The 21,985-nt window shown below is 35.5% G+C and overlaps 2 long non-coding RNA genes across 2 annotated transcripts; both read left to right on the top strand.

Annotated features, from left to right (window-relative positions):
- The first annotated feature begins 899 nt into the window (after positions 1 to 899).
- On the top strand, positions 900 to 3,756 carry LOC130989512 (uncharacterized). The gene is made up of 3 exons (XR_009090661.1): positions 900 to 1,009; positions 2,864 to 2,930; positions 3,531 to 3,756. It is a non-coding gene; the product is annotated as an uncharacterized LOC130989512 (long non-coding RNA).
- Positions 3,757 to 10,585: 6,829 nt separating this feature from the next.
- LOC130989513 (uncharacterized) lies at positions 10,586 to 13,443 on the top strand. Its single transcript, XR_009090662.1, has 3 exons — positions 10,586 to 10,696; positions 12,551 to 12,617; positions 13,218 to 13,443. It is a non-coding gene; the product is annotated as an uncharacterized LOC130989513 (long non-coding RNA).
- The last annotated feature ends 8,542 nt before the right edge of the window (positions 13,444 to 21,985 follow it).

Genomic DNA, 21,985 nt, shown 5'->3' on the forward strand with positions numbered 1-21,985 from the left:
TCAAACATATTATTTAGGGATAGTCCTTGCCATGAATTTTCGACATATGTGGTTAAATAGACTTTAACCAATTAATATAACAGAGTTGGTTGCCAACTAAATTTAAACCTTTCAACCTTATTACAAATTAGACTCAATTTTTAAATGACTTAATAATATTTTAAGAGTAATGATGTAATACCCGGGCTTTTGATGACGTGTTTAATTACTTGAGTTTGAGTAATTAAGGTTTAGATCCCTTGTTTGATTACTTTGTAAATAGATGAGGAGATATATGAAGTTTTCTTGTTATTTTAAAGACGTTGAGATGTTCTTTTGATGATGTGAGATTTTATATTCGTATTTGAGTTTGAGTATTTGAATAATTCGAGATAATTATTTGAATGAGAACAGTGAACTCGGAAGTGAAATCTGAGTCCGTTAAGACGTTTTTGAAATTTTTGACTTTTTGACGATAAATAGTAAAAATACTGCTATTTCGTCTTTTTGTCGACTTTCAAAATCTTACGTGCACGTCGTCGAGAAATATTCTTAGTTTTTCGATACGAGTCCAATAATGAAAGTTTTTATTTTTGGACGACGAGTGAATAGTAAATCGGGATTTCTCGATAAACGAACCGAGCTCGTTTATCAGAATTTCGAGAACGAGCATGCGTTTTCTATATTTATATAGAATTACGAGTGTAATGAAAGTGAGTAGGAGTTGAGAGGGCGAGTAACGAAGAGTATGGGTAGTTAGTCGTTAAGACGATACGAGACGAGACGAAACGAGATATTTAACGACTAAATATCTAACCTACCCTACCCCTAACCACCCCCCAACCGCCCAAACCCCTTTCCCCTCACTTACTTACGGCTGTTAGCAGCCAACACCCCTCACTTTTAATTTTTAATTATCTCACACACACAACTCACGCATATCTCCATTGTTGAGGAGTTGGAGCTTTTGAGCTCTGTTTTGAGCGAGAAGACGAGCCCCGATCATCTTTTCGATCACGTATCTAAGTAGGTAACATCTCTACCTACGTTTTGATGGTTAGATTTTCGAGTTTAGTCGACGTCGAAAAACGTCGATTCTCGACTTTATTTTGAAACGACGTCGGATCGTCGTGAAATTTTAGTATGTTGTTCTTGGGTAGATGTTGAGCATGTTTAATGAAGAGAGTAAGAACGGAACGAACCGTAGCTATGAAACTCATGAGGGCAGCCCCGTTTTTCGTCCGTTAGCTTGTCTTTCGATTTTTGTTTGATCGTTTTGACTTTATATTTGTGCTTAGGGGCATGCTAGGATCGATATATATTAAATTCGTATTTTTCCAAGCACGAAAATTTTATAAGTTTTTAGAGTATGATTATTTAAATTCGTGAAGTTTGGGACGTTGCATAATGAATATTATTGCGTATATGTGTTCTACGATATCACATGAGCATGCTAATTGATTTACAATTTATGGATGATAATTGTTGAACGAAATTAAAACTGGAATTCTGTCAAAATTTTACAGCAGTTTCAAGCTTATGTTTCGATGAGTTTCATTGCTTGATGGCTCTGAAATTTTAGTATGTTTATCTATGATATGTGTATTTCGTCGCTGCAAAATTTCATGTCTTTTGGATGATGTTTGCTATTTTAAAGATATTTTGAAAAACCCTTGACAGAATCTGTCAACTGTTGGTAGACTTCACAAAAACGTTTATATCTATTAATCCATGAAGGATTTTGCATCACCGTTTTTTTTTAAACGAAACTAGACTTCAATACTTTTCTAAAAACATAAGATTTCGATTTTTATGACCTCTGAAACAGAGCAGTTTATTATTTCAAAAATGCCCTGTTCTGCTGTCATATTTTTCCAACAGTAAAAGTGTATGAGTTTCATTGTTTATTTGGCATATCATATGAACGTTTTCTCTTGTGAAATTTTAACCAAATCTTCAAGGATACCTTTAGTTTTGGCTGATTAAATTTGATGGAATTTTATTAAGGTTTGACTTGGTTTCTAATGGCCTAAACAAAATTGGCAGAAACTGTCAATCTTTGACAGCCTGCACTAAAAGAGCAATATCTCCAAAAAACCTTTAACCTTTTTGGTTAACTACCATTTTTAGATTGAACTACACTTCATGAAGGTTTTGAGATCAATTGGTATGAGAGTTTATGATGATTGAGTTGGTTGTTATGAATTTTTAAAGATGACACAAAAACAGCAAAACTTTCTAGAAAACAATTTGATTATATTTGTTTTGATGGATGATACGATATGACTAAATGGTGTGAGTTGTGAGAGTTATGATTAACGCACATAAATGTTGGTATCTGACACTCGAACAATTGGTGTCGAGTATAAATGATAGTTTACTGATAAAGAGTTTTGATGATTTTGAATTGTTTGGTTTGCGTTGAAAAGATGTCAAGATGTTAAGTTTTGAGTCGAGAGACGAGTTCACGTAGTGAGATTCACGCGATGAAATCTCGTGGCTGACATTTTATATGAATGGGTCATGCCGAATTTTTTAGTGAAATTAGGATTTGAGCATAGTCAATTCTTGTTGACCCGTGACTCAAATACATGCCTAATGGAAAGTTTAACTTTCTAATTGGTTAATTAGACGAGATGAGAGCGAATAGATCTGCTAAGAAAGTGGACTTTTCGATGTGTTAAATATTTCTTTTAATTGAAGTGCTGTTAATTATAACATAAGGATGTTATAATTAATGAGTAATGACGAGAGATAATAATTGTTATATTGATTAACAATCAAGAGAGATGAACATTAGAGATACTAATGTTTCATAAAAGAAATTAGATTATTAATCGAGGTTTCTTTTATAACTTCTCACCAATTCTTCATAACGATGAAGGTCCTTTTGGGAAGTAACGACTTGAGGGAGAGAGTGACGTTACTCATTGATACAGAGACACAACGAGGTGGGCATTACTTTTACTATACGTATATAGAGATCCCCTACGTATCGTAGGCCTCTTATACGAATGAATGCATGAGATGATCTAACTGTTAATTTCAGTTTCATATATATCAAATGAGTTTAAATGTTACATTCAAGCAAGTTATTTCATGACAAAATCTTTGAGTTAAAGTTATTTCAAGTATTGTCTTGCCATAAAATGTTTCAATTTTAGTATGATATCTATCTGCTTTGGCTTTGCCAATGATGCAATCGAATTCGGGTCCTGAGCAGTTGATAGCTATCCTGCCAGGACTAGTGTACACCAGTGACCGTGAGTCATCTAGCGGGTTGGCCGGTCAAGTGACCGTGAGAGGTGGCCACCTCTCCGGCACAAAGTTCCAGATATGATAGATTACAAGAGAACTTAGTCTGCAGACGAACTTTAAGAATCACAAATGAATTTAGTAAGCTTGGGCCTTTTTAGCGAAAAACTCCCTTGCTGTACTGTTTATGATGGCATGACAATTTACAGTTTTGAAGCATGTATTTTTATACCTAGGCATACGTGCCCACTGAGTGCTTTTGTACTCAGCCCTGCATATGTTTTCTAAATGTGCAGGTTGAGCTGATGTGATGATGGTGCTGCAATGAGCGGAGTCTCCAGGGTTGTTAATAAATAGTTAACTTGTCTAGAATATGTCTTCATACATATGTCTAGCTACTTTCCGCTGCAAGATGTTGTTGATGTTATAGTATGTTATGTCATACTTTGAGTCTTAAGAGAATGGTTTCATATGATGTATAACTTGATTAATGATATTAATTAAGTTTTATGTTGTCTTTCATAGACTGTTCAAAAGAGTATTAATGAGTAAATACGACGATTTTTCTTAAGTTGAGTAAGATTTACAGTTTCAAATGACGCCCCTTTCTTCCCCTTATTCTTTAACCCCATCCCTAGTCGTAGATCACTCGGCTTAACTATCCTTAGTTAAGGCGGGCTGTGACAGAGTGGTATCAGAGCGAAGGAAAGCTCTGAATTAGAAGTCTTGAGTTTAGTCTAGAATGAGTCACTAGACTAATAGTTATTAACAACCGTGAGCTCAGCGCACCATCACACCAGGCTCAACGAGGTATGTAAAATTTCAAAGTTTATTTGACGTTAAATTTTGAAGAGCATGATGTTGAGGTTATATGATGAGTTATGATGTTACACTTTGAAGGTGCATAGTTTGAGTTTGAGGATGACAACATGATTAATAATGAGTTATTATGTTGTAAGAGCATATGTTGACGTTACATGATGAATCATGAGAGCGTTTATATCATATGATGTTATATGATTGAGGATGCATAATTATGAGTTATGATGTGATGTATTTGAGATGTTTTGTGATGAGAATTGTTTGAGCTGTTGTGTTAAGTCACAATGATTTAGATGAAGGAATCTAATGTCATTGTTAAGAGAGATTTTTTTTACTAAGTAGAAGGATGAAATGAGAACTTAGAGCTAAAGCTTGAGAGAATTAGCAATTGCTTTAAGTACTTGTTGGTTTGAGTTATGAGTTTGAGTTATGAGCTTGAGTATAATAGCATGATTAATGATGAGTTATTAGCATGCTGCAATGAGATATTGTACGATATGTTGAGATGTTTTGTGACGCGAGTTTTGCTCACGCAACCTTAATGATACTTGAGGAGGTATCATGAGCCATAGTCTTTGGAGATGGCTTTGAGAGAGAATTGTTGAGTTGTCTTACTGAGTCACGATGATTTAGATTAAGGGATCTAATATAATTGTTTAGAGAGATTCCCTACTGAGTAAAGATGGGACGAGATGAGAATTTAGATGTTTTGAGCTTGAGTTTTAAGATAACAGTACTACTTAATAGGAGTTTTGCTAAGTTATGTTTTGTTTATTTCTGTTGGTGGAGCCAAGTAGAGTTAGTTCCTAGAGTCACCTTTAAGTTCTCCTTATAGGTTAGCCAGGACTGTTGGCACTGCACGAAAGTGGACTGTTGTGAGATCGAACTCAGGAAAGATCGGATACGAGGACGAGGCGTACAGTATGTGGTACAGAGATACCCTAGCAGATTTTCAAACACATGTTCATAGACTATGAAAGGATGAAAGCCTTATGGTTGTTACTAGACAGGATGGCATCGTGCACCTAGTCCCCGTGCTACCAATCGAGTGGTAGGATTAAGCAAGGAAGAAAACCACTCAATATGATGGAACATGTCGTCTTGAGCATTGGACCCACAGGAGATGGGATTTGTTACAGATACCCAGATTTTCTATGCAGATCTACTGACCGGATGCCTGTTTTCTACCAGGGACTCTAGAAGAGTGTAGTAGATATCGAGTCGATCCTTGAGTATCAGTTACCAAAGATGATAAAATGATAAACGATAATGAGGATGAGAAGTAGCCGAGGAGGGCTAGAGTTGATGAGGATGAGAAGAGAAGTCGATGTAGGCTAGAGCTAAGGATGATCTTAAGAGTATGCGCGGTACACCCTCGTTTTTGATTAGTTGCAATTACATTGCGATGTATATAACTTACTTAGGAGATACTGGTACTTGAGATTTTGACATGATGATAGATAAGCATGCGAATATAGTACCCTACTGATGTTAAATAGATGGATGTTCCTAGTGTGCTAAAGTAGCAACTAGATGAGTTAACTGGTAGCAATTACCGTAGGAGGTCCAGACCGAGACATAGTACTATTAATGGTGTCGGTTTAGAAGGGACATTACGATAGATACTATGGTTTTTGTAGGGTTTAAATAACCCCTTTATGTAAGCCCTCTAAAAAGAGGCATTCTACTGATGGATATATTAGGTTGACCAGAGTGGTCTTTTTGTTAGCATTTCGTGAGTGCTTATTACCTTACAGATGAATGTTAAGGTGACCGTGAGGGTTTCCTTAAAGTTGAGTTAGTAAATTGAACTTGAGTTTCGAGGATGCTTAGAGCGTTGGTCGAGTTGAGTTTTCCTTTTGTGATTTCAAAAATGCCTCAAAGATGTCATCAAGAGTGTGATGTGAAGGATGGGCGGGATAATACTCCGCCACCAACACCGCAACATGAGAGGAGAGTCGAAAAATATTGAATTTTCGAAACAAGAGTCTAGAACATAGGACCCTGAGTTTAAGCTTTTAGCTTGCTGGTGTGAACTTAAGTTTTGTTATGTATAGTATGTTGAGGGTTTAGAAGATACAGAATTTCCAAGTTCGGGATAGTATATCCCGTGTGACTGGGGAGTGATTATGTTGGACCTGGCCAGTCCGCATGATCCAAATCTCAGTAGACGTGTTTTGGGTTTATAAACCCATGTGTTTCAACTTTCGGTTGAAAAGCCAGATGGGTTCTTACTCTAGGTCATTTTGTTCGACCTGATAGTTACTTCATTCTACCCTCTGGTCATTCATTTGAGTCTCTTGAACAATTTATTTTGATGTCGTTCTAGGATTGAACCCTTACAACTTTTGAGTTATCCTAGTAGATTCTTTTAATGTATAAGACTAGTGAGAGGCACGTCAGAGGACTTTAACACCTGAACAACTGGTAAACTATACTTGAGAACAATTTAAGACTACTCTTGAGAAGTATGTACCGAGGAGTACAGTAAGCAGCGAGAGGCTGATTATCGAAGTTTGATGCAAGGAAAGAAATCGGTTGTAGAGTATAATTGAGAATTCTGTGAGCTATCACGTTCGCTCATCAGAAGATGGATACTGATGAAGAGATGTATGAGTTTTAAATGCCGGTTTAAGGCAGGACTTTAAGGTAGTATGGGCAAGTTATTGGATGCACCAGTTAGAATCCTGTTTAATACAGGAGCTTCGCATTCTTTAAGTGTTTGAAGCATGTTACCTTCAAACTCGAACCAAAACGAGCTAGTCCCAAGTTGAGAGTAATCACTCCTGTAGGAAGAGCTACTACAGTTTCTCACATGATTTCTAAATTAGAGTTTGAGTTAGGATCACTAAAGATGAAAACAAGAACCTTGCACTTAATGCCTATGTGGAACGTAGACATTATTCTAAGGATGGACTGGTTAGCAGAGAACTTTGCCCCGATTGATTGTAAGAAGAGACAGATAACTTTCCAACCACCTGGGAAGGAACAGACATATTTTCACGGCATTGATAGAAAGAAGAGAGTTCCAATCGTTTCGGCACTTCAGGCGTCGAAATTGGTAAAGAAGAAAGGAGCACAAGCTTACCTAGTTTACTTGAATGATGAAGGAGAATCAAGTAAAAAAAAAAACTTTGAGGATATAGCAGTGGTAAGGGAATATAGAGATGTATTTCCCGAGGTCTTACCAGGATTGCCACCAACAAGATAGTTGGAGTTCACTATCGACCTAGAACCTGGATCAGCACCAGTGTCGAAGGCACCCTATAGAATGGCGCCTAAGGAGCTACAAGAGCTGAAGATTCAGCTACAAGAATTGCTCGAGTTAGGTTTTATTAGACGTAGTGTAACCCCGTGGGGAGCACCAGTCCTTTTTGTCAAAAGAATGATGGCACGTTGAGAATGTGCATAGATTATCGAGAGCTAAATAAATTGACACTCAAGAACAAATATCCTTTGCCGAGGATAGATGACTTGTTTGATCAATTACGAGGAGCGAGTTTTTCTTGAAAGTTGACTTGAGATCATATTACCACCAGTTCAAATTTTGACAGAATGATATACCTAAGACAGCTTTTCAAATGAGGTATGAGCACTATGAGTTCATAGTTATGCCATTCGGTTTGACGAAGGCACCAGTAGTTTTCATGGATCACATGAATTGAGTTTTCATCAATAACTGGATAAATTTGTCCTAGTTTTCATAGATGATATTCTCATCTATTCGAAGAATGAGCAGGAGCTCCAAAACATTTGAAAACGATGTTGGAAACACTAAGAGTTGAAAAACTTTTTGCCAAATTCACCAAGTGCGAGTTTTGGTTGAACGAAGTAACTTTACTAGGACATATTGTATCATCCGAAGGAATTAAAGTTGACCCTATCAAGGTACAAGCTGTACATGAGTGGACATCACCAACTACGCCTAACGAGATTCGCAACTTTTTAGGCTTAGCAGGATATTATCAGAGGTTTATTGAAGGATTTTCCATGATAGCAAGACCGAGAAAAGAAGCTAAGTACAATTGGAAAGAGGAGTGTAAAGAGAGTTTTTAAAAGCTTAAAGGAAATTGACTACATCACCAGTGCTGCTAGTCCCGGAAATGGATAAAGAGTATACCATCTACACAGATGCGTCAAAGAATGGGCTAGGATGTGTTTTGATGCAAGAAGGAAGAGTTATAGTCTATGCATCACGACAACTTAGACCCCACGAGATAAATTATCCAACGCATGATTTAGAGCTTGCAGCCGTTGTGCATGCCCTGAAAATTTGGAGACATCATCTCTACGGAGTTAGATGTGAGATTTTCATGAACCACAAAAGTTTGAAATACTTTTTTGAGCATAAGGATATTAACATGAGGCAAAGGAGATGGCTCGAATTAGTAAAGGGTGTTGACTGTGACATTAATTATCACCCTGGCAAGGCCAATGTAGTAGCCGATGCATTTAGCCGAACGGTCTCGTCAAAGTTAGGATGTCTTCTCACGAGAGAGGATGAGCTTATAAAGGACTTTGACAAGATGAGGATAGAGATGATAAAACCACCAGGGACGATAGCGAGTATTGTTGCGACGATGCCTAGTTTGAGGAAAATGGTGATTGAAGCACAAGGAAAGATGAGACAATGAACAAGTTACGAGAAAGGATAAGAGCAGGAGATCTCAAGAGTTACCAAAAAGCATCAGATAATGCTATTTTATTTGAGGGGAGAATATGCATTCCCCGCGATGATGAACTTAAGAATACGATCATGAGTGAGACTCATGACACGCCTTACACCGCCCACCTAGGAGGCACAAAGATGTATTAGGTTGTGAAAAAGAGATTTTGTGGGACAGAATGAAACGAGACATAGCTTCGTTTGTAGAGCGATGCTTAGCTTGTCAGCAAGTGAAAACATTACACCAACGACCCTATGGGAAGTTAAAACTGTTGGAGATTCCCGAGTGGAAATGGGATCACATAGCGATGGATTTTGTGATAGCTTTACCGAAAAGTCAAAGAAGAAATACAGCAATTTGGGTGATTGTAGATCGACTAACAAAATCTGCACATTACATACCGATCCTAATCGCGTATGGACCAGATAAGTTAGCACAATTGTACGTTCGTGAGATTATAAGATTGCTTTGGGTACCGGTGTAGATCACCTCAAAAAAAAATTACATCATGTTTTTGGATGAGTTACAGAAAGAGTTGGGTACAAGGATGAATTTTAGCATAGTAGACGATAGAAGATATGATAAGAACTACTATCCTTTATAGAGGAGTACATCGGGAGAATGTGTTGCCACTAATTGAGTTTGCCTATAAGATGTGAGACAAAGTTTCTAGATAGGAGACGAAGTTTTCTTGAAGGTTTCACCCTCAAAGGGGATGAATAGATTTGGAGTTAAAAGGACAGCTTAGACCCAGAGTTATAAGTCCTTACGAGATATTGCAAAAGATAGGTCCAATAGCGTACAGGTTGGCTTTGCCACCTAGCTTTGGAAATGTGCATAACGTGTTTCACGTGTCACAATTGAGAGGATATATATTTTCGACCCAAACCATGCGGTTTACTAAGAAGAAATGATCTTAGAACCAGACTTGAGTTATGAAGAGAGACCTCATATGATGCTAAATCATAAAATTCAGCAATTGAGTAATAAGTCGATTGCATTGGATAAGGTCCAATGGAGATATGATAGTTAGAAAGAAGTGGAAAGAGAGCTTGAGGATAAGATGTGAGAGAAGTACTCGAAACATTTACAGGAGGTACAAATTTCGGGACGAAATTTATTTTAAGGGGGAGGGTATGTAATACCCGGGCTTTTGATGACGTGTTTAATTACTTGAGTTTGAGTAATTAAGGTTTAGATCCCTTGTTTGATTACTTTGTAAATAGATGAGGAGATATATGAAGTTTTCTTGTTATTTTAAAGACGTTGAGATGTTCTTTTGATGATGTGAGATTTTATATTCGTATTTGAGTTTGAGTATTTGAATAATTCGAGATAATTATTTGAATGAGAACAGTGAACTCGGAAGTGAAATCTGAGTCCGTTAAGACGTTTTTGAAATTTTTGACTTTTTGACGATGAATAGTAAAAATACTGCTATTTCGTCTTTTTGTCGACTTTCAAAATCTTACGTGCACGTCGTCGAGAAATATTCTTAGTTTTTCGATACGAGTCCAATAATGAAAGTTTTTATTTTTGGACGACAAGTGAATAGTAAATCGGGATTTCTCGATAAACGAACCGAGCTCGTTTATCAGAATTTCGAGAACGAGCATGCGTTTTCTATATTTATATAGAATTACGAGTGTAATGAAAGTGAGTAGGAGTTGAGAGGGCGAGTAACGAAGAGTATGGGTAGTTAGTCGTTAAGACGATACGAGACGAGACGAAACGAGATATTTAACGACTAAATATCTAACCTACCCTACCCCTAACCACCCCCCAACCGCCCAAACCCCTTTCCCCTCACTTACTTACGGCTGTTAGCAGCCAACACCCCTCACTTTTAATTTTTAATTATCTCACACACACAACTCACGCATATCTCCATTGTTGAGGAGTTGGAGCTTTTGAGCTCTGTTTTGAGCGAGAAGACGAGCCCCGATCATCTTTTCGATCACGTATCTAAGTAGGTAACATCTCTACCTACGTTTTGATGGTTAGATTTTCGAGTTTAGTCGACGTCGAAAAACGTCGATTCTCGACTTTATTTTGAAACGACGTCGGATCGTCGTGAAATTTTAGTATGTTGTTCTTGGGTAGATGTTGAGCATGTTTAATGAAGAGAGTAAGAACGGAACGAACCGTAGCTATGAAACTCATGAGGGCAGCCCCGTTTTTCGTCCGTTAGCTTGTCTTTCGATTTTTGTTTGATCGTTTTGACTTTATATTTGTGCTTAGGGGCATGCTAGGATCGATATATATTAAATTCGTATTTTTCCAAGCACGAAAATTTTATAAGTTTTTAGAGTATGATTATTTAAATTCGTGAAGTTTGGGACGTTGCATAATGAATATTATTGCGTATATGTGTTCTACGATATCACATGAGCATGCTAATTGATTTACAATTTATGGATGATAATTGTTGAACGAAATTAAAACTGGAATTCTGTAAAAATTTTACAGCAGTTTCAAGCTTATGTTTCGATGAGTTTCATTGCTTGATGGCTCTGAAATTTTAGTATGTTTATCTATGATATGTGTATTTCGTCGCTGCAAAATTTCATGTCTTTTGGATGATGTTTGCTATTTTAAAGATATTTTGAAAAACCCTTGACAGAATCTGTCAACTGTTGGTAGACTTCACAAAAACGTTTATATCTATTAATCCATGAAGGATTTTGCATCACCGTTTTTTTTTAAACGAAACTAGACTTCAATACTTTTCTAAAAACATAAGATTTCGATTTTTATGACCTCTGAAACAGAGCAGTTTATTATTTCAAAAATGCCCTGTTCTGCTGTCATATTTTTCCAACAGTAAAAGTGTATGAGTTTCATTGTTTATTTGGCAGATCATATGAACGTTTTCTCTTGTGAAATTTTAACCAAATCTTCAAGGATACCTTTAGTTTTGGCTGATTAAATTTGATGGAATTTTATTAAGGTTTGACTTGGTTTCTAATGGCCTAAACAAAATTGGCAGAAACTGTCAATCTTTGACAGCCTGCACTAAAAGAGCAATATCTCCAAAAAACCTTTAACCTTTTTGGTTAACTACCATTTTTAGATTGAACTACACTTCATGAAGGTTTTGAGATCAATTGGTATGAGAGTTTATGATGATTGAGTTGGTTGTTATGAATTTTTAAAGATGACACAAAAACAGCAAAACTTTCTAGAAAACAATTTGATTATATTTGTTTTGATGGATGATACGATATGACTAAATGGTGTGAGTTGTGAGAGTTATGATTAACGCACATAAATGTTGGTATCTGACACTCGAACAATTGGTGTCGAGTATAAATGATAGTTTACTGATAAAGAGTTTTGATGATTTTGAATTGTTTGGTTTGCGTTGAAAAGATGTCAAGATGTTAAGTTTTGAGTCGAGAGACGAGTTCACGTAGTGAGATTCACGCGATGAAATCTCGTGGCTGACATTTTATATGAATGGGTCGTGCCGAATTTTTTAGTGAAATTAGGATTTGAGCATAGTCAATTCTTGTTGACCCGTGACTCAAATACATGCCTAATGGAAAGTTTAACTTTCTAATTGGTTAATTAGACGAGATGAGAGCGAATAGATCTGCTAAGAAAGTGGACTTTTCGATGTGTTAAATATTTCTTTTAATTGAAGTGCTGTTAATTATAACATAAGGATGTTATAATTAATGAGTAATGACGAGAGATAATAATTGTTATATTGATTAACAATCAAGAGAGATGAACATTAGAGATACTAATGTTTCATAAAAGAGATTAGATTATTAATCGAAGTTTCTTTTATAACTTCTCACCAATTCTTCATAACGATGAAGGTCCTTTTGGGAAGTAACGACTTGAGGGAGAGAGTGACGTTACTCATTGATACAGAGACACAACGAGGTGGGCATTACTTTTACTATATGTATATAGAGATCCCCTACGTATCGTAGGCCTCTTATACGAATGAATGCATGAGATGATCTAACTGTTAATTTCAGTTTCATATATATCAAATGAGTTTAAATGTTACATTCAAGCAAGTTATTTCATGACAAAATCTTTGAGTTAAAGTTATTTCAAGTATTGTCTTGCCATAAAATGTTTCAATTTTAGTATGATATCTATCTGCTTTGGCTTTGCCAATGATGCAATCGAATTCGGGTCCTGAGCAGTTGATAGCTATCCTGCCAGGACTAGTGTACACCAGTGACCGTGAGTCATCTAGCGGGTTGGCCGGTCAAGTGACCGTGAGAGGTGGCCACCTCTCCGGCACAAAGTTCCAGATATGATAGATTACAAGAGAACTTAGTCTGCAGACGAACTTTAAGAATCACAAATGAATTTAGTAAGCTTGGGCCTTTTTAGCGAAAAACTCCCTTGCTGTACTGTTTATGATGGCATGACAATTTACAGTTTTGAAGCATGTATTTTTATACCTAGGCATACGTGCCCACTGAGTGCTTTTGTACTCAGTCCTGCATATGTTTTCTAAATGTGCAGGTTGAGCTGATGTGATGATGGTGCTGCAATGAGCGGAGTCTCCAGGGTTGTTAATAAATAGTTAACTTGTCTAGAATATGTCTTCATACATATGTCTAGCTACTTTCCGCTGCAAGATGTTGTTGATGTTATAGTATGTTATGTCATACTTTGAGTCTTAAGAGAATGGTTTCATATGATGTATAACTTGATTAATGATATTAATTAAGTTTTATGTTGTCTTTCATAGACTGTTCAAAAGAGTATTAATGAGTAAATACGACGATTTTTCTTAAGTTGAGTAAGATTTACAGTTTCAAATGACGCCCCTTTCTTCCCCTTATTCTTTAACCCCATCCCTAGTCGTAGATCACTCGGCTTAACTATCCTTAGTTAAGGCGGGCTGTGACAAATGATGATATATCAAACCGTTGAGGACCTAAGTTGTTCTTTGTTAGAAATCAGTAAAAACTACTTTGAATAGATAAATTGAGAATCTTTTATTTTGCCTACATTAAAACCACATTTTAACCTATGAACAATTTGCAAGATTTATTCAACGGAAGAAAATAATGTAAAGACATTGCTTATAAGCCAATTAGATTAAGAGGGTGTTTGGCTAAGTTGTTTTGAGGAGCTTATAAGATCCTCCAAAGTGTTTGGCAAAATAAGTTTCCAAACAACTTATAAGCTCCACAAATAAGCTTCAAGAGCTTATAAGCTATCCAAAAAATAAGTTCATCTACCCAACTTATTTTTTTATAATCTCATATGCAACAATCATTTTACAAATATTTTTCAACTATAATTTATTATTTTCATTATATATCATTCAAGTTCATTTTTCTTCGATTCTCTCTCTCTAACAAAAAATTCTCTCTCTAGCTTATAAGCTCAATTATCCAAACACTTTGACAACTTATAAACTCTTAAAAATTACATCTTATAAGCTCTTCAAACATCTTATATAAGCTCTTTAAAATAAGCTTAGCCAAACACCCTCTAAGTCTTTCACATCACTTTTTGAATTGTGGAAACAGTACTTCAATGCATCTTAAGGGCTCCACTGACAACAGCAACATGCTTAATTTCATTTACTGGGATTCCGAGCTACATAATTTACGTTAGTGGAACAATGATGAGCAACAAACTTACTTAATTCATGATCTCGACATTGTAAGACAGAAAGTGCATATTTCGCATCTATGAGTAATGAAAATTGAGGAGCATATAGAGTCACTTGCAAACATTTCTCATAATATAAATGACTTTCTCATAGAGTCCAATATCTTGAAGATTATAAATTATATTATTATTAATATTATTTAGAATTACAAAAAGTATCTGAATATAATGGAAAACGCAAGCGGGATTGAACCCAAAACCTCTCACAAAGAAGAGTTTTTTAGTGTCTCACCTTTGCCACTAGAGCAAAACATAATAATAATAATAATAATAATAATAATAATAATAATAATAATAATAATAATAATAATAATAATAATAATAATACATGGCTTGAACAAATTATATCTATATGGAGTAATATATAATTGATACTCATTTATATATGCTTTTCATTTTTTAAAACTTTTATATATTTATACTTATTATCAATTAAAATCAATTAATGTATTTAAAAGAAATCAACTGTTAAAAATATAAAATTGGAAATTTATATTTTTTTAAATTCAGATGCTTAATTAAGTAATTGGAATAAATTATTTTATTTAAAAAATCATTATTTGTTTATGTATTCATCATGTTTAAGATATTTATATTTATTTATTTAAAATATTATTCAATTTCGATGTTCGCCGTGCATCGCACGGGCGGGCGTACTAGTTGGATATACAAAAGGAGTATTTGAAGGACAATTTATATGAACTCGCAAATTTTGACCTAATTTTAATTTTAAATACTCCCTCTGTTTCCCAAATAGCTTCTTAGTAAGGGATGGTACGAGTTTTAAAGAAAAATTATTAAGTGTATTGGTAGTGGAGAAAAAATATTATAATTATTATTAAAAGTGGTGAAAATATGTTATAATTAGTATTGAGAATGGTGAAAGGTTGAAAAGTAAGAATAAATAAAGTATTATTAGTGGTGAGGTAATGTTCCAAAAATGATAGAAAATTATTTGAGAAACGTCCCAAAAAGAAAATATAGGAAGTTATTATTTAGGGAAGGGAGTGAGTATATTCAAGAAATCATTCGTAATAAGGAGTACTATTATTTTTTTATTTGTGTTAATATATAAGAGTAGCCACTTTTATATAGTAAAATTAAATTTTACCCACTAATAAAAAAACTTTAAAAAATACCCACATTTACCATTTTACCCTTACATATAAATTTTTTACAAATACCCACTGTTCATTGGTTGTGAATTCAACTCATTCACAACCCGAATTCACAATTGAATTCAAGTATTGGTTGTGAATAACAAGTGTTGGTTGTGAATTCTATTTCAAGTTGTGAATTCACAACCGATAAAACTTAAATTCACAACCAACAGTATTTCAAGTTGTGAATTCACAACCAATAAAACTTGAATTCACAATCAACACTATTTCAATTGTGAATTCACAACCAACGCTGATAATTCAGTTTCGAATTCATAAACCTGGTTGTGAATTCAAGAACATTTGTACAAAATTGCGAGATTTTCATCAGTTTCTTCGTTACATATTTTTTTCTTTTTGATTAAATTCAAATTGAATTCAACTTTTCCTCAAATTTCTCTTCATTTAGAATCTCAATCTCTCAAGAGGTGATAATTTCTTTGAATAAAAATTAACCCTAATCTTCAAAAATGCAAACTGCAATATCTTTTCACTGCTCGCCGGAAGTGGAAGGCCTGGGAGAATCACTTCGGCAACCAGAAGAAGAAACGTGATAGAGGCGGCGGCGATCAGCCGCGAAGGACCGACTAGAGATGAGAGAAAGAGGAGAGAGAGAGAGAGGAAAGAGGCGAGAGGAGAGGGAGAGAAAAAGGAGAGAGAGAGGAGAAAGAGCGAGGCGGCGATGGTGAGGCTCGAGATCTGATCGCCGAGATCGATGACCTTCTCCGGAGCCTCGACCGCGGCGAGGGGGCGGACGGCGGCGGAGGTGCGTGTAGACAGAGGAAGAAGGAGAGAGAGACGCCGAGATTGGAGATGAGGAGAGGAACGCGCGGCGGCAACGCCGATGTTGCCATGGCCGCCCTCGGCCGCCACCGCCGTGCTCCAGTCTATTCGCCACCTCAATCAATTCTCTCTGTGAGAGAGAGAGAGTGCGCTGGTGGGGGGGGAATGAGAGAGAGAGAGAGAGAGAGAGAGAATGAGAGGAGGCTAGGGTTTGCCCATTTATATAGAAGGGTAATTTAGTCCTTTAACACAAAAAGTGGGTATTTTTTTTATGATTTTATTTGAGTGGGTAAAATTTATTTTTACTATATAAAAGTGGCTATTTTCAAAATCCACTCATTTTATTTTGGCATGCTTTCTTCCACGTTGTTGGGATATTTGTTTAAGAAATAACGACGTTATGAAATATATATATATATATATATAGGGGGAAGTTCTATGAAAACACAAAGTTAAATAGAGAATAGAGACATGATCTTATTCATTGATTTCGTGAGATCGGATGGATGAGATTCACTACCATATCTAATGTTGATATACAACAAACGAAGGGTGTTATATATGTCCAAGGGTATGTTTGTACTTCTAGAGATATTATAACCGAAATGTACATTAAATAGGCTATATCAAAGCATTTTATGAATGGAAATTTCGGAACTTCCGTACGTTACATATTACAAGCTCAATATCTCATATCATTCTTAGTTCTGAAAATCATTAGCTTAGCCCATATGTTTTCTAAAAGTCGCCATTATGTTTGCAGTTGTCACATGGATAAACATGCTGTATTTTTTCCACCTAATTCATACGAATATAACAAATTCATAACAGATTAAAACTCTCAGTAAGATATATGCACATATCTAACATTTGAGACACACATCTAAATTATTCTGATGCGGGTTTACATGAATATTAACATTAACTTTAAAATTGCATATTAATTGAATTAATTTATATGACCTTGGAATCTAGTGAACATATGTTTGAACATTTTTTTTATGGTAATGAACATCAATGTGAACATACTTCTTATAGTGTTCGTACACATAATAATGAATTACTACGGTTCTTGAATTACTATGCATTTTATTGTTATAGTTATGAATTTTGTCAATTTATTTTTGCAGTTTTGCTTATAAAAGGTATTTAACCTTTTCATGATGAATGTAACGGGAAACTTATATGTGATGAACTGTGGGATGGTATGAACATGTTGAACGAACATACACATAAAATGTTACATTTTTAGCGCACATGCATGTTCATATTTGTGTTCGTTGAATATTTTATTCAGTATATGTGTTAGTTGAACGTGTTATAATAGATTTCAGAATTTCATCGTTCGTACTTGTGCATGTGTTTTTATATGTTCGTTGAACAAATTGGTGTGTGTTTGTGTTCGTTTCACATGTTATATGAAATTTGGACTCTATTTTAAGTACTTGCAAAATTATGGTATTTTTTGGCCATATTTAGGGTGAATTGAGCAAATATCGCCCACTTTTTGGGGTCAAACATGTGGACTCCATCGTGTTTTTACTTGTTTGACCTTTCGAAGAGGATTTTTCTTCCATTTGGGTGAAGAGTTACTTAAAATCACAGAAATAACTGCAAATCTCGTCCTTTGATCAATTCATATCTAATGATCCACATTCGGTCTCTTATCTCTATATAAAAAGTGGGTATGGTTGAAGCCAACCCTATATATATATATATATATATATATATATATATATATATATATTATAGTCGAAAATTTGAATGTCTATTGGGCTACAAATCACAAAGCAATAATATATGATAATTGGTAAGTTATTCTCCCTCCGTCCCATAATAACATGCATATTATGAAACAGAACGAGTTTTAAGAAATCTTGTAAAGCGTAGTGTGAGCGGAGAAAGGGTTTCACATTAATTGTAATGTTTAGTGGAAGAATTATTACTATAAATGGAGTATGCATATTTTTGTAGGATGGGCGAAAAAAAAAATTATAGTACATATTTTTATGAAATAGATGGAGTATTAAACTTAAATTAAAATAAGGTCAAAGTTGATGAATTTTTTTACAATAAATTATATTTAAAAATAATACTCCCTCATAAGTCATACGACTCATAGCATAAAGTTTATGGTCTATGGACCACGGAGAAAGGACCATCAAATTAATTTAATGTGTTAACTAGTGAAGTGTTTTTTTGGTAAATATTAAATGTAAATAAGATTATCGTTAACGTTTTCTTTGTAATAGACTAGAATTTTTTAAACTCAAGTGTTGGAGTTCTTTTTCTAGTTTAGCTAGTGTTCTGAAGACTGAAGACTGAAGACCGAAGGACTAAAGAACTCGACTGATATTGCGAATAAAGGTTGAGTCAAGCACTGATGTTTGACTGGTCGCGTTCTCAACTAAAGGATCAGTTACGACTGATTCATTAATGCAGGCCACGTGAATTCAGCGGACTGATACTGTCACGACCGCATTTTGCTAAGGATAGCAAATTCGGGGAAACCGCGACTAGAGGAGGGGATTTAGGAGCGGGATTAGAAAAGGGGCATGTTTAGCTTCTTGATGACTCGACTTTGTATAAGGGAAACAATTGAACTTAACTAGATGTCAAAGAAGGCCACAAGGGGGCCGTACATAATTATCGAAAGGGTACCCACGAGTTTGAGTATAAAGTTAATAATACATAACAAGGTTGCCAGAGCAACAAAAAATCCTTTAACAAAATCAGTGTTTGCAGCGGAAAAATAGTAATTCGAGTATATGTGTGAAGACATATACTCTAAGGTTCACATTCTAGATTGACAAAAGCTCCGTTTGCACACTGCATCCCCGATCACGGCTCAACCTGCACATTTATAAATACATACAGGGCTAAGTACGGGAGTACATAGTGGACACTTGCTGAAATTTACATACATGCATATTATTTTATTGTAATGACCCGACTTTTTATTAAGGATTATATACTTTTAATTACTGATTTAAGGATTGATTATGGTAATTAGAGTTCAGCATCCATTTATAAAATACGAACTTATATGAATTTGATAATTTATATATATGATGATTTATTATTTTTTTTATTTTATTTATTTATTTTCAATAGATGATGCACTCAAAATATATTTTGAGTCCATTAATTTATTGTGGAGAATTTAACACTGAAGTGTTAAATATGAATCTTTTATCGATTTTTACTTAAGCCCATGAGTAATTTAATTTATGTTAGAAGCAAGCTCAAATGGATTTTATGCTTCAATAAGAATTAGGCTTATATGTCTTAATGTATTTAAATGAGTTTGGAACCATATAATTAATATATTAATCTCTTAGAATTTTTTTATGATTAAAGTTGAATAATCCTAAGCATGCTGAAGAAATTCTTACTACGCATGCTGAAGAAATTCTTCAGTCATACATGCAGGCTGAAAGCATTCATACCTGCAAGTTGAAAAAAATTCCACAATCCTCATCCATCCAAACCACCCCATTTTTCTTTAAAACCACAGCCACTTTCACCATTCTCACACCACCATTTTCAACTACTGCAGCCCAATTTCACAGCCAATTTTAAGGTAATGCAACAAAGAAATTTCTGCATCTTTCCATTCTCTTCCCAAATTGATTTCTAATTTTTGTGATATACAATATCTGCAGAGACTATTATCCACCTACTCAAGGTATCATCACCCTCAGGGAACCACCAATTCATACCAATTCATACGGCTGTTCAGATATTTCACAACATGTTTACATATGCACATATGAACTGAAATTTATAGACTAGTTCAGTTTCAAGAAAAGAATTTCAGATTTCAATAAGCATTTACAGTATTTGATTTCTGCTCAAAATCCTATGCTATTTTGTGAACTAAATTGTGGCTTGAACCTACTGTGTGTGTGAGTCGAAATCAGAGGGGACGGCAGCCGCGGTGGCTGCCGGCGGTCGACGGTCGGCGACGGAGCCGAGGTGGTCTCCGATCTGCCAAAGAGAAAAAAAAGAGATGAGTATTTCAGATTTTTAATTTAGAAAATGAAAAAAAAAGGGGGAAAATAGAAAAGGAAGAAATTAGGGCTTACCTTAGGCTACCCGTCGATCCAGAGAGAAAGGCGAGAGAGCCGAGGGTGGCGCGGCCTATCGCCGCTGCTCCTCCGGCGAATTCCGTGGCGGCGACGGCTGGATCGAGCAAGAGAGAGAGATGATGAATAGTGTTCCGATCTAGAGATCTAGAAACCGAGAGAGAGAATCAGGGCGGCAGGCGGCGGCCGTGCTCTTCCACGGCCAGGCGATGGCCGTGAACATCCGTGGCGTTGAACGGCGGTGGCGGATCTGCCATGGAGGAGGAGCGGAGGCGACGGAGCGGCGGCGTGGCTGCGCTTGCTGCGCCTTTCCAGCGGCCGAGATTGAGCGAGAGAGATAGAGGAGAAGGCGACGGCGAAGGCGAAGGCGACGGCGAGGCGGCGCGCCGGAGGCGGCGCCGCCCTCAGCCGAGCAGAGAGAGGGTCGGGAGAGAGAGAGGTCCGAGAGATAGAGAGAGAGGTCCGAGAGATAGAGAGAGAGAGAAACTTGTGTGTGTGTTTGAGTGTATTTAGTGTGTGTGTATATTTAGGTTAGAAAAAGGAGCCGGGTTTGGGCCGGGTTTGAGCCGGGTTTGGGCCGAAAATCTTGGGCCGATTTAATTAAACTCTTGGGCCGATTTAATTAAACTCTTGGGCCGATTTAATTAAATTCTTGGGCCGATTTAATTAAACTCTTGAGCCGATTTAATTAAATTCTTGGGCCGATTTAATTAAATTGTTTGGACCGATTTAATTAAAGGATTTGGACCTATTTTAATTAAATTGTTTGGTCCTTATTCAAAGAAAAACATGATAGACTTAATTTATCTAATTAATTTGGGCTTATATCTATTTAAATTATTTGAGCTCTTAATTATTAATTTAAATTGAGCTTGATTAATTTAATTATATATTGACCTTTAAATTAATTATTTAAATGGAGTTCTTTATTTCAAGTATTTATAAATGGATTATAAAATGAAATATTTCGAGTTAAACTCTCATTTAAATTAATTCTTTTCAAAATGACTTATTAATATGGATTATTTGAAAATGATTAAATGATTTTAAAAATAAGAAAGCATGATCTATGATGATATAATTTATCTATGTAATATTATAGGTTTTGTTTTTAAATGACGGAATATTTGACTTGATGACATAAATAGAACGAGTTATGATTAATGCGCATGTTGATGTTCGAATAAATAGTTTCGAACCTAAATGATAGTTATGTGATAATGTTTTGAGTTTAAGGTTTTGACGAGATAAGATTAATTCTTTCCAGTCCACATTAATTATTACTTGGACTCCTATTATTTATTAATAATGGGTCTCGAATTTATATTACTTGGGCTCCTACGATTTAATTGATGTTGGGCCTAATATTATTAATGCATTGGGCTTTGAATTTATTCATTTGGGCTCAAATTAAATTCCTTTTGGGCCTAGTTTATTTTATTGGGCCGGAGATTAATTTAATTGGGCTTTGCTTATTTTATTTCCATTGGACTAATATATATATTGTTTGGACTCTATTATTTTTATAAATGGGCTCTTATTATTTATTTTGTTTGGGCTTCTATTAATTGTT

The sequence above is a fragment of the Salvia miltiorrhiza genome, chromosome 6 (genome assembly GCF_028751815.1).
Source record: "Salvia miltiorrhiza cultivar Shanhuang (shh) chromosome 6, IMPLAD_Smil_shh, whole genome shotgun sequence".
Taxonomy (NCBI): Eukaryota; Viridiplantae; Streptophyta; class Magnoliopsida; order Lamiales; family Lamiaceae; genus Salvia; species Salvia miltiorrhiza.